This window comes from Perognathus longimembris, chromosome 28 (assembly GCF_023159225.1).
Source record: "Perognathus longimembris pacificus isolate PPM17 chromosome 28, ASM2315922v1, whole genome shotgun sequence".
NCBI lineage: Eukaryota > Metazoa > Chordata > Mammalia > Rodentia > Heteromyidae > Perognathus > Perognathus longimembris.
The window spans coordinates 75,434,064-75,447,867 of record NC_063188.1 but is presented as its reverse complement, the minus strand read 5'-3'; the positions used below and the strand labels follow the sequence as shown (position 1 = coordinate 75,447,867).

The 13,804-nt window shown below is 36.8% G+C and overlaps 1 pseudogene across 1 annotated transcript; it reads right to left on the bottom strand.

Annotated features, from left to right (window-relative positions):
- Positions 1-12,368: 12,368 nt before the first annotated feature.
- Positions 12,369-13,043, bottom strand: LOC125344126 (annotated as a pseudogene). The gene has a single exon (XR_007209412.1). The product of XR_007209412.1 is annotated as an ADP-ribosylation factor-like protein 1 (transcript).
- Between the last annotated feature and the right edge of the window lie 761 nt (positions 13,044-13,804).

The following is a 13,804-nucleotide window of genomic DNA, read 5'->3' as shown; positions in this document are numbered from 1 at the left end:
AAAGAATATGAAAGAAGATATACTTTCCTAGTAAAATTTAAGAATATTTACTTTATCCATAGGACTTACTCCTCCTACGTAACTGAAACTTTGTACCTTTTGGTAATACTTCTCCTATCCCCTCCACCCTAGAAAATCGCAATTATACTTTGCTCCTATGACTTTCCCTATTTTAGTGTCTCTACATAAGTGATATTCATGTAATGTTTGTTGTTTTTTGTTGGACATTTCACTTAGCATAAATGGAAAGATCACCTTCTTTCTTTTTTTTTTTTTGCCAGGCCTGGGGCTTGGACTCAGGAAATGAGCACTGTCCCTGGCTTCTTTTTGCTCAAGGCCAGTACTTTTCCCCTTGAGCCACAGTATCACTTCCAGCCTTTTATTGTTGTTGTTTATGTGGTGCTGAGGAATCAAACCCAGGGCTTCAAGCATGCTAGGCAAGCAATCTACCACTAAGCCACATTCCTAGCCCCCCTTTCTTTCTTAAGGGGAAATTATATTTTGTTGTTTATGATTACCATTTTTCTGTATTCATTCATCAATCTATGGGCATATATACTCCTTTTTCCCCTTTATTGACAAAGTGAAGTACAGAGGGGTTACAGGTTCATACAAAAGGCAATGAATACATTTCTTATCCAACTTGTTACCTCCTCGCTCATTTTTCCCCTGCCTCCCCCCTCCCAGACATATACTTCTATGTATTGGTTATTGTGAAGAATGTAGCAATGAACATGAGAGGGCACATATCTCTTTTACAACATATTTCATTTTCTTTCGACATTAGCTAGAAGTAGGATTGTTGGATAAAATACTTCTATTTTGAAAAGCTGTGAAGAACCTCAGTGTTTTCCATAGTGACTGACACCATTTGCATTTTACCCCCATTGTATAATGTTTTCCTTTTATTTTATTATTAAATTTGTGCCGGTCCTAGAGCTTGAACTCAGGGGTTGGGTGCTGTTTATGAGCTTTTTAGCTCAAGATTAGTACTATACCACTTGAGCCACAGCTCCATTTCTGGCTTTTTTGCCAGAGGTAAGAGTCACATGGACTTTCCTGCCTGGTCTGCCGTCAAATCACGATCCTCAGCTCTCAGCCTTCTGAGTGAGTAGCTATGATTACAGGTATAAGCCACTGGTTCCTGGCTGGTTTCCTTTTCTTTACATATTTACCAACCAATACTAAAGTACTTTCCATGTGGTTTTATTTTTACAATATCTTAAGTGCTTATTGACTTTTAATTAACAATTTTATTTAATATAACTAATGTCAGCAGGTATCTTTATTATAACAAAATATAATTGGTAAGTTATCTACATTTTAAATGATATTTTACTATAGCCAAACAATATTTGAATATGATTCATTTTTGAAATATAAAAACATAATTATAGTATTCATAATACGTATCTTACAACTTTAAAGTTTGAGCTAAAACATTTGAATACAAAATTGAGCACGTTTCCCTATACTTAAGACAAATAAAATACACTTCTAACATGCCAATAGATTAGATAACACCATTTCATCTATTTCCTTTTGGGAAAGAGAGATAAAAATACGTAAGTGTTTATAGTAGATATTAAACACAATAAGGGATTCCTCTCAAGAAAGAACACAATTATGATTTAATGACAAGCTTTCCAGTCATTGCTGAATGTAGTTTAATTTCATGAGTTTTTTTTTTTTTTTTTTTTGGCCAGTCCTGGGCCTTGGACTCAGGGCCTGAGCACTGTCCCTGGCTTCTTCCCGCTCAAGGCTAGCACTCTGCCACTTGAGCCACAGCGCCGCTTCTGGCCGTTTTCTGCATATGTGGTGCTGGGGATTCGAACCTAGGGCCTCGTGTATCCGAGGCAGGCACTCTTGCCACTAGGCTATATCCCCAGCCCCTAATTTCATGAGTTTTAAAAATGCAATCTTGAACGAAGATAAGCTGAATTCTGTGAATATTGAGAAATAATAGTTTTAGGGACTTTCTGTAAAAGGAAGCTTTCTTTTAATTGTAAAATAGCTAAGTAGTAGCAAATGAAAAAATTTGTCAACAAATACATTTCTAATAGGAGAAAACCTGTTATACATTGCTATAAGATTCACCTTTTCGCATTTTTTAATTTAATTTTTATTATCTTTAACCAGTTGTAAGATGCATCTTTGACATAAAGCAAATGTGATTATTAGGTGAATATAGCAATTCTTATTATCATTAAGTAGTTGTATGTAGAAGTTTCAGTTCAATATGTCTGCATATAAGTACATTGAATCTTGATCAATGTTACCCCTTTCTCCTATCTCCCAATCCCACCCATTCCCTGAATTTTCCAGTTTCATTTTCACTGAGGTGTCTTGAATATTATGACTGCATTTGGCCTTCCTTCATTTTTCTATTTATCTACCCACCTCTCTTTGACCTTACTTCCCCTCAGCGGGAGGAACCTTAAGCTTCAGGAACCCCAAGTTCCAGCTTTCTGGAATGAATTGTATTCTTAATTCTTTAATATTATTCATTAATTTTATTCTTTAATTTTATTCATTAATTCTTAATGAATTGTATGTTAATTGTTCAAAGGAGTTACACCATTGGAATCCTGCCTTGCATATACCATAGTTTAGTTAATATGTTTGTGTGTATGTGCATATAACTCTGCACAGGTTTACATATATTTATGAATTGGCTCTAATTTCCACATATGAGAGAAATAGATAACACTTTGCAGACACTTGACCTCACTTGGTAGTTAAGCTGGTGTCCAGATGTTTATTTAATGGAAAGATTTTGAATTACATTGTGATTTCCAGCCATGGAACATATGTGTTCTTTAAGCTAAATCTGAATGTTCCCTGTTAAAATCAAATGATGATGCCTTCTACTCAGTTTGAAGAAAAACAGATTAAAGTTAATATTGTATTTTATCAATTTTAAGATTTTCCACCATGAATTTCCCTTGAATTTTTATTTCCTATTATTTGTCTGAATGCTAGCAGAAACAACGCTAGGAAACTATGAAAATACTATACTTGAATGATATTGGAAAAAACTGAAACACATTGCCAGAAATACATATTTATGGAAATATATTTGTATTTTTGTTCTTATACTACTTAAGAGCCATGTTTCCCATGATGCGTTCTTAATTTATGCTATAGAATTTAGCATGTAATAAGGTCTAAGTGAATGGAACACCTCATGGGGGGAAAGGGAAAGTGGGAGGAGGGAGGGGGGTATGAGGGACAAGGTAACAAACAGTACAAGAAATGTATCCAATGCCTAATGTATGAAACTGTAACCTCTGTGTACACCAGTTTGATAATAAAAATTTGAAAAAAAACAAAAATATTAAGTTCAACCTTGAACTATGATAGTAAATAATCCAAATTTTGCCAATACAAGGCAATGGCAACATTTTGGTATCCTAACTACTCACCTGTCCCAATTAAAACAACAAAACGTAAAACTGATTAAGCCCTAGATGAAATGTATCTATTTTGAGAAGCAGGAAGGCATTTAACAAATGGGCTGATGCTAGTGTATCAAAATGCTACAATGAAAAGACAGCAACAAATCCATACTGAAATGCCACAACTAGATACATCCACATGACTCATTACTATCATATCCATAATTAAACATTGTTTTCAATTAAAAATAAAACATACAATATTCTCTTAATCCCCTCCAAAAATGCTGAAACACAAAAATAAGAGAACCACTGGGAAAATCAATGAATAAAAATATGTTCATCCATTTTACTAGCCCTACAATAGTAGCACTACCTATTACTAGCCTCATTATATTTCTCAGCAACGTTTCCTTCCTGTAACATATTAGTAATTGGTAATCTCTTCATTAGTGAATAATCTAACTCATACTTATATAAATAATATATAGCAGCAAAGATGCACAAGATCATAATATTAGTTTATTGACTTTGCAAATCAATTAGATTATTACTACATATATTCACTACTATCAATGAATGTGAACATAGATATTCTACTATAAACTGATACTGTAATTACAGTATTTTGACATAATACCAAAACAATCAGCGCACTTTGTACTTCAAAACACTCTGAATCCTCCTGATTGCTGTACTATTCCTTACTGAAACTATTATCCTTTTTTAATTTTAATTTTTATTGTCTAGGTGGTGTACAGAGGTGTTACAGTTACATACGTAATGAGTACATTTCTTGCCAAACGTGTTATCTCCTCCCTCATTTTTCTCCCACCTTTCCTCCTCCCCAATTCTCCACTCCCCCCGCCAAGTTGTACAATTAGTTTACATTACAACATAATGTCCTGTAAGTATTGCTGTTGTACTGGTTCGCCTTTTACCCTTTGTCGCACCATTTTATGTTCCCCTTCCCTTCCCTAATTCAGACAGACATATATACAGTACCCAGGGTACCAAAATCAAATACAGTGACAACAGGGGCTAAATCATAGGGAAGATAAACAAAAGGAAAAAGAAATAATTTCACATAGTGTATTAAAAATAACAACATCAGTGATAAACCACTTGTTTCCATATTTTGGAGATCATTTTGCTTAGCATCATCTTATGTGATCATATATGTACATAGATATTAAACAATTGTGATCATCCACTAGGACTATCCTAGACATGTACTAATTATTAGCAATGAAGGAAACCATAGAGACGATGTTTCTTTGGGTCTGGATCACTTCACTTAGTATGCTTTTTTCCAAGTTTTTCCATTTCCTTATGAATGGGGCAATGACATTCTTTCTGATAGAAGCATAGAATTTCACAATTTCGTGATCCATTCATCTACTGAGGGGCATCTGGGTTGATTCCATATTTTACCTATGGTAAGTAATGCTACAATAAACATGGTTGTGCTGGTAGCTTTAGTATATGGTGTTTTTTGTGATCTTTGGAGTAAATTCCCAAAAGGGGTTACTGGGTCATAGGGGAGCTCTATGTTTAGCCTTTTGAGGAACCTCCATACTGCTTTTCAGAGTGGTTGAACAAATTTACATTCCCACCAACAATGTAGTAGTGTTCTCTTTGGCCACATCCCCCCCCCCCCCTGCCCCCAGCATCTGTTGTTATTACTTTTCTTGATAGTGGCTATTCTACCTGGGGTGAAGTGGAATCTCAATGTTGTTTTGGTTTGCATTTCTTTTATGGCCAGGGATGTTGAGCACTTCTTCGTGTGCCTCTTGGCCACTTTCATTTCCTCTTAAGAGAAGTCTCTTTTTAAGGGGCTGGGAATAGTGGCCTAGTGGTAAAATGCTTGTCTTGCATACATGAATGCCTGGGTTCGATTCCTCAGCACCACATATATAGAAAAATACAGAAATGGTGCTGTGGCTCAAGTGGTAGAGTGCTACCCTTGAGCAAAATGAAGCCAGGGACAGTTCTCAGGCCCTGAGTTCAAGCCCCAGGACTGTAAAAAAAAAAAAAGGGAGAAGTCTCTCTTTAAGTCTTTAGCCCACTTTTTAGTGGGGTAGTTGTTTCTTTGAGGGTTTGTTTTGGAGGAACTTAAGTTTTTGAGTTCTAAGTATAATTTAGATATGAGCCTCTTGTCTGTTGTATGGCCAGTGAAGATCACCCAAACTATGGGCTTTCTATTTATCTTGCAAGCGATGTCCTTTGCCATGCAGAAGCTCTGTAGTTTGATGCAGTACCATGTGTCCAAACTTCCTTTGATTTGTTGTGTTTCTGGGTCTTTATAAAGAAAGTTTCGACCTGTGCCAAGGAGCTCTAGTGTTCTCCTATTCCTTCCTGCAATGTTTTCAAGGTATCTGCTTTTACCTCAAGGTCTTTGATCCATTTGGAATTGATTCTGGTGCAGGGTCATAAATAAGGATCTAAATTATTTTTCTACAGCTGTTCAGCCAATTCTGCCAGCAACATTTGTTGAAGAAGATGTCTTTCTTCCATCCTATTTTTTTGGCTCTCTTATCAATTTATAACCTTAGCTGTCCAATTAACAACCAATATTACAGCATGCCACTGGCTTATTCATTTCAACAGAGGGGCAACACAATTTTAACAATTATTTCTGTAAGTTCTATGGTCATATTAATTATTTTAGTTGTACTGCCCTTGAATTTTTCATAACTTTAATTCCATCCCATGTATTTATATTGTTAGCTGGCTTCTATCTCCATGACAAGACTTAATGATTTACCAGTTCAGTGCATATCATATAGCTAACCCAAGCTCTTGACTATTTATGGTAGACATATTGGCTCTACTACTGACATCTGGCCTTGCAAGATGATTCCATTCTAATACTATACACACACACACACACACACACACACACACACACGTATACATATATATTACTATTGTTTTAGAGGTGACAAATAGCACAGTCTTTTACATACATCAGATAAGTTCATCTTTCACACAGTGTCATATGTTCCCTCATTCTCTCCCATTCCCTCCCTCCTTTTTTACTCATGAGTTGCATAGCTCACTTTCATCAATGTCCAGTGCAGCCAGTATGCTCCACTGCTGCACTTTGTCACCCTTTTTCCTCTGATTCTATGCCTTCCCTCACCCTCCCACAGATGTGGACATGAATACATCATATATAAGGTCAAGAATACAAAGTCATCAGAAAAAGAAGAAATAACAAATTAAGAAAAAAAGTCTTAGGGCTGGGGATATGGCCTAGTGGCAAGAGTGCTTGCCTCATATACATGAAGCCCTGGGTTCAATTCCCCAGCATCACATATATAGAAAATGGCCAGAAGTGATGCTGTGGCTCAAGTGGCAGAGTGCTAGCCTTGAGCAAAAATAAGCCAGGGACAGTGCTCAGGCCCTGAGTCCAAGGCCCAGGACTGGCCAAAAAAAAAAAAAAAGAAAGAAAAAAAGTCTTGTGCTTCCGTATCTTTGGAGTTCGTTTCAGTGTGTGTATTATTTTTATATATATACATATGTATATTAACACTAGATTTTTATCACAAAGTTTATTAACCAATGACTCAACAATATATCATTGATGATATGATGTAGTACAAGAAGGCATATCTCAAGGTCACTATTTCAAGGTCACCAAGAAGACTGTTATAGGAATAATCCTTTAGTGTTTCTGAAGTATTCTTTTTATAGCATTTAAAAATCTTTCCTATTTAAGTGTAGCCCCCACATTCAATTAGGAGATTTTTGCCCACCTACAAATATTCAGCCAATCAACCCATTATGTGCAGGCACTAGGCAGCTTAGACTTGTAATCCTAGCTTCTCAGGAAGGAAAGTTTGTGAGACTCTTATCTCCAATTAATCACTAGAAAACCAGAAGTGGAGCTGTAGCTCAAAGTGGTAGAGCACTAGCCTTGTGCAGAAAAGCTCAGGGACAGTGTCCAGGCCCTGAGTTCAAGCCCCATGACAAACCAAAAAAAAAAAAAAAAAAAAGAAAAGAAAACAAAATACCACTATTTCAACCTTCAGTGCTGACTAGCTTCTAGTCTCAATTACCTGGGCCCATCACACAGAGAACCCATCACATAGAAGGCTGTCACAAACCTATTCCACACACCTTTTTTATTTCATTATTCTTTAAGCCACAGTATATTTATAAACATTATTTACTATTTCCAAGTGAATCTATAGATATACATTTTTCATAGCAAATGGATTCCATTGATTGCATTTAATTATTAGGTCCACTTTCTTAACAATCTGCCTCTTATACCATTGTTTTGTTTTTGAAACTACTGCTTGCTTTTGATATTTCAGCTTTGCGAGTTTGTTCTGGGAGGTTTGATACGATTCTTATATGTTTATCTTCATGTATAAGCTGGCATTTTTCCTTTGAAGCTTTCAATATTCTTCCTTTGTTTGACACTTTTATGATGATTTTAGTTCTTCTCTGTTTATATCTGCTTGGAGTTGAAATGCCTTCTGTACAAGCATGCCTGTATTATTGCAAATATTTGAGGAATTTTCTGCTATAATATCATTGACTATATTTCTGATGCCTTTAGTTTTTATTTCTGCTCCTTCTTTAATTCTATGAATCATTAAGTTTGTTTCTTTATCATGTCCCAGAGCTTCTGTGCATGGTGGTTATAATTATTCAATTTTCTTTATTGTCTTTAGTGTAATATTTCATCAGTCATATCCCTTATCTCTTTTGTTCTTCCTTCTGCTTGGTCCTTTCTTCTGATAATACAATAACCTGTGTTTTTGGTTGATGTATTGAGCTTTCAATGTTTAATATTTCTACCTGTTTTTCCCCACAATCTCTGTTTCTTTGCTGAATGTGTTGTCTAGCTCTTGAAATGATTTCCTAATTTCATCTATCTGATTATTTGAATTATCTTTGATGTCACTGAACATTTTTAAAATAGACTTTTTAGTTCTTTATTTGATATTTCATCCTGTCTTTGGATCTGGTTATTAAGTTGTGAGGTTTTTGGAGGCCTGATATTAGCTTGCTTAGTCACATCAGATATATTTGTGTGTTGAGAGTTTTATATCTGTTGGAAGAGGAAACAGATTTTAGTAACAAGGTCCACATTTTATAACAAAATAAAATAAACATTTAAACAAATTAAAAGTCAAATGCAGGCCACTCACAATTGTATTAAGCTCAAACCTGAGGATCACCATTCAAAGCCAGCTTAGCAGGAAAATCTCTGAGACTTATTTTCAATTATTCACCTAAGTTGAAAATGGAGCTGTAGCTAAAGTGGAAGAGTACTAGCCTTGAGCACAAAAGCTCAGAGACAGAGCCCAGGCCCTGAGTTCATGCTCCTGGACCAGCACATAAACACAAAAAATGTGACGGGAACCCCTGATTTCTTCTCAATATAATGGTAGAGGAAGGGAATTTGGGTTCTTGAGTAATAAACTGGGAGTTTAACAATCATTACAATTATAAGAATTAACCATTATGTAATCTGAAAATAGGGTAGAGAAAGGAAGGACATAGGAAGATAAGGAGAGTGAGGTAAAAGTATTAGAAAATAATGATGTGAAACATCACTGAAATACTGGAAATGAAAAATAGTTGGAGAAGTATAAAGAAAAGAAACAATCAAACCAGTTAACAGAAATAAAATTGAACAGCAAACACAGAACAAATACAAGCAGAGAAAATAAAAGCAAATCAGTTTTATAATTCTTGCTGACACTAGGTGTGGGTATAGCTGGGCCCTGACTAAGTATCTCACATTCTTTTCCTACCTTGGGACCACTGGTGTCTGGTATTTTCTCAGACTTCTCTCTCTTTTTTTTCAAGGGAAGTATTGTCTGGAAATATAAGCTTCTTCCCAAATTCCTGGAAGAAACTTATAAAAAATCTCAGGGTCTATGATTGTCATGGTATATTCTGGATGCCACATTCTGTGGTTTCTTGAGAGTCTGACCCAAGAGGAGCTGCTGTATAGAGGTCCTGTGGAGTGGCAGTGATTCCAGTGGGCTAGACTTTTCTGTATAGATTCTAATGAAGGTGGGGAGTGTCCAAGAATGTGAAGTGTCATAGAGGGGAAAATGGGATGTCTGCATACAGCTCTACCACTGGTCAAGTAGCACTCTACCACTCTCCCGCAGGTGTCTTTGCCCCCTTGGGGAATCCAGTGACTGCTCTGACTTGTCTTTGGCTGCAAAGTCAGCTGTCCTGAGATTGCATCTCTCTTTTGGCCCAGAGACAAATATGTGTACATGTGTCTTTATTATACTTGTTTCACTTAAGTCTCTCATGGACTAAAGAACTCGTGTCCACACACTGAGTTGGGCTGAACAACACTCTTAGAGATGAAATAAATTGTAGAGAATTCTGAGCACCCTTTATGTCCTCTATATCTTTTGTATTGGTGTTGAATTCAGCAATGGGGGTTCACTCACCCACCAGCACCAGGCCAGCTGTGTGGGTTTTTACTTTGCCTGTTTCATTGGAAGTTGCTCCTGGGCTAATGAATAAATGCAGATCTTCACTGGGTTGGGTGGCTCCCACAGGTACTCTCTCTGACATGCTAGTGTTGCCCCAGGCAGAGAAACATATTTGGGAGTCTGTTTTTCTCCCATTGCTCAGATGGTCTTGATGACATCTGATGACACTGATAGCTATTGTCCAAAGCAAGACAGACGGGGGAAGAAAGGGGGAATGGAGGGGAGAGAGAGGGGAAAAAAAGAATTGCCAACACTCTAATGGTTAAAGAATGAAAAGGACCCTTTTTCCATGTGATGGCTTCAGGCTCCATACAAACAAGGTTTATATTTTTCTTTTTAATTTTTTTAGAGATTTAAACATCAGTAATTTTTATTTCCTTTAGTCACTGACTAGATTTCCCCTAGCTTCCTTACTTGTCTGTTTCCCTTTCCTTGACATCAAATACATGTGTTTTATCTCTGGTTGGTAGGGACATAGGAAAGTAGTTGCTGTCAGCAATCTACAATCTTTCCAACTCATTTTGAACTTTTATTGACCAGGCTGGCCTCAAATCACAATTCCTTGATCTTTACCTCCCAAAGTTAGAGGCACCCAACAAGTTTAGTTACCCTTCTTATAACATGTTCATGAGTTAGTTCATTGGAACCCCAGCAAAATAATAGCCAGGAAAAAACAACATAATTGGAAAATGTACAGCTGGTCAAAATGGGAATTTCGTCTATATTGTCTCTTTCTTAAAATGCCGTAAATGCATCTAGGAACATTTCCCTTTGTCCCAGAAATGTTTTCAAATATAGCAATTGAACATTGTCTAGCTATTGCTATCTCAGAGATAAAAATGTTTTAGTAAAGATCTACATATTTTTCCATTAGATTGCAATTCTGTGCTTCAGAGCCACAACCAACATGGTAGAAAAAAATCCCAATAGCGAAGTCTGTTTCCTCTGAGGGACATCCACAGTGACCAGGTAACATATTTGATCAATTTGTAATGTATGACTAATTTTCTAACGTGTTCATTATGCTTATCCTCAGTCCTCTGGATTGCTTGTATGCACTTTTGCAGCAATAAAGATCCAACTGTCAACAGTTTTTAGCCTTTCTAGGCCAAAATCTTTTCCACTAGTTTTACTCAATCTTTATTCTGCTCCATTCAGAAAACACCAATGCTCTGCCTCTAAAACAATAACAGATGCCTAGATGAAGGAACACATATGCCAGTTATCTATAAGGAAAATATTCTTCACTAGTGTGATCCTGGGAGATGAAGGTGCTAAAGTTTACTGCCTTTTTTGACTTAAAGATTATGTTTACTGAAAATGACATGATGTCTTGGAGTTCATTTTGATTAGCATCATTTTATATGGTCATATGAACATACCTTTTGAACTATTGTGGTCCTCTGCTAGGTCTGTCCTAGTCATGAGTGAAATCATGGAGCCTATGTTTGTTTGGGACTGGCTTACTTCACTTAATATGATTTTTTTTATGTTTCTTAAAATATTTTTTTATTTTCTTTAGTGTCATTTTTTTATGTTGTGAATTTCATCAAATATAAACATCCAGGACATTTTTTTTACCATATCAGGTAAGATTACCATAAACAAGTTTAAATAGACATTATTTTCAATGTTCTCTGACTACTTTACCATAATTCCAGGTTAGATTCTATATATTGTCAGTGTTGATATGTTCGGGAATATATATTATAATTTATGAGATAAGCTTCAGACCCAAAAGTCTTACTTTGAGTCCTATGTCTGTGGGCAAGCCAGCCTATCAAAACCTTGAGTCTACAACCATGAAGGACTATTAAACAACATACCCTGCCTATTTTACAGGGATGACGTGTGAATCAATTAAGTCAATATATGTAAAACTTTTTGAAGTCTATAAAGTACTTACAATGAGAATTACAGATCAGCCAGTAAAGTTAGCCACCAGAATCATACTCATGCCTGCTATAACCAGAAGCTTTTAAATGATCAAGCTTAACAGTGGTCAGGTAAGTAAATGAAGGCTATAGGACACAGTATGTTTCTAGCCTACTCAACTGAGTCTAATCTTTAGGAAGACTTAATTTATTTTAAGGGAGAAAAAAACCTCAGTTAATATATCTGTTAGTGTCTATACAAACAAGATGCAACCACTAATTCAAAAGTAGGAGGGGTTTTTCCCCCCTGAGAAGAGTGCATTCTTTAATAGAACTACATTCAAGTAAGAACGCCATACAAATAGCATACCTTAACACAGGAGAGTAAGGAAGAACTATTTTACATTACATTGAACACTCATGTGATTTGCAAATTATCCCTCCCTCCAACCAAATACTTGTGTGTGTTGCAGTCAGTTCTGTATATGCCATCAATCAGTTTTTATCCCTCCCTCCAACCAAATACTTGTGTGTGTTGCAGTCAGTTCTGTATATGCCATCAATCAGTTTTTACATGTAGTCACGCAAAGCACACCTGTTGCCGATGTCTTTGTTTCAGAGGAGTTGGAGTGATTGAATTACTGCTTGCTTTTCAATGTTTCCACCAGCCATTCCATTGCCTCATCAAGTCCAGTGCCTTTGGTTGCTGATGTTTTGAATATCTGCCATTTCCGATCCTTCAAGGCAGGCAACCCAAGTGAATTTGCCATCTCTGAGGGTGTCATGGCCTGCTCCATGTCCTGCTTATTTGCAAACACCACTAAAATGGCTTTTCTCAGCTCTTCTTCCTCCAACATAGCAACTAATTCTGACTTGGAAATGCCAATTCTGTCTCTGTCACAACTGTCTACCACATAAATGACTGCATCTGTATTTGAATAATAACACCTCTAATATGGCCTGATACTTGTCTGTCCTCCTAGGTCCCAAACTTGGAATTTAATGTTTTTGTATGTCACTGTCTCTACATTAAATCCAATAGTAGGAATAGTAGTAACGACTTCTCCAACCTGTAAACGGTATAAAATTGTGGTTTTTCCTGCACCGTCTAATCCCAAAATCAAAATCCTCATTTCTCGGGTTCCAAAGAGACTGGAAAAAATACTTGAAAAAAAGCCACCCATGGTGAGCCGCCTGTCCTCCTTTGCCGATCCTCACAGACGGGCCTGGGCTCGGCAGCAACTCAATTCCAGCCCTGGTGCCGCCACCTCGGTCCGCCTTGGTCTCCTTCTCCCTTAATATGATTTTTTCCAAGTCTTTAAATTTCCACATGAAAAGACAATGCCATTCTTTCTGATGGAATCATAGAATTCCATTGTGTATATATACCATATTTTCTTGATCCATTCATCTACTGAGGGGCATCTGGGTTAGAAATTTTTGTTGTTATAGTTGATGCTGTTGCTGTTGACTTTAATGTACTGTATGAAATTCTTTGTTTTTTTTTCTTTGTTCATTTTCATTTTGGTTTAGCCATTGTGTTTAGCCATTGTGTTTAATTCTGATAGCCTGTGTCTTGTATAAATGTCTGACTGATTTGGGCATGGGAAGAGGAATAACAAAATGGAGAAACAAGGAAAAAGCATGAACCAATGCAACAGTGCTACCCAGAAGATCCCAGGTTGGAAATGAACTCTACAACCAGGGGTGGGGCTGGAGGAAGAGGGTGGGGAGTTAGGAGGAGGGGAAAGTGGGAAAAAATGAGGAAGGAGGTAATAATGTTTGACAAGAAATTTACTCATTACTTATATAACTGTAACCCCTTCGTATATCACCTTTGCTTTAAAATAAAAGTAAATAGGGGGCTGGGGATATGGCCTAGTGGCAAGGGTGCTCGCCTCGTATACATTAGGTCCTAGGTTCAATTTCCAGCACCACATATACAGAAAATGGCCAGAAGTGGCTCTGTGGCTCAAGTGGCAGAGTGCTAGCCTTGAGCAAAAAGAAGCCAGGGACAGTGCTCAGGCCCTGAGTACAAGGCCCAGGACTG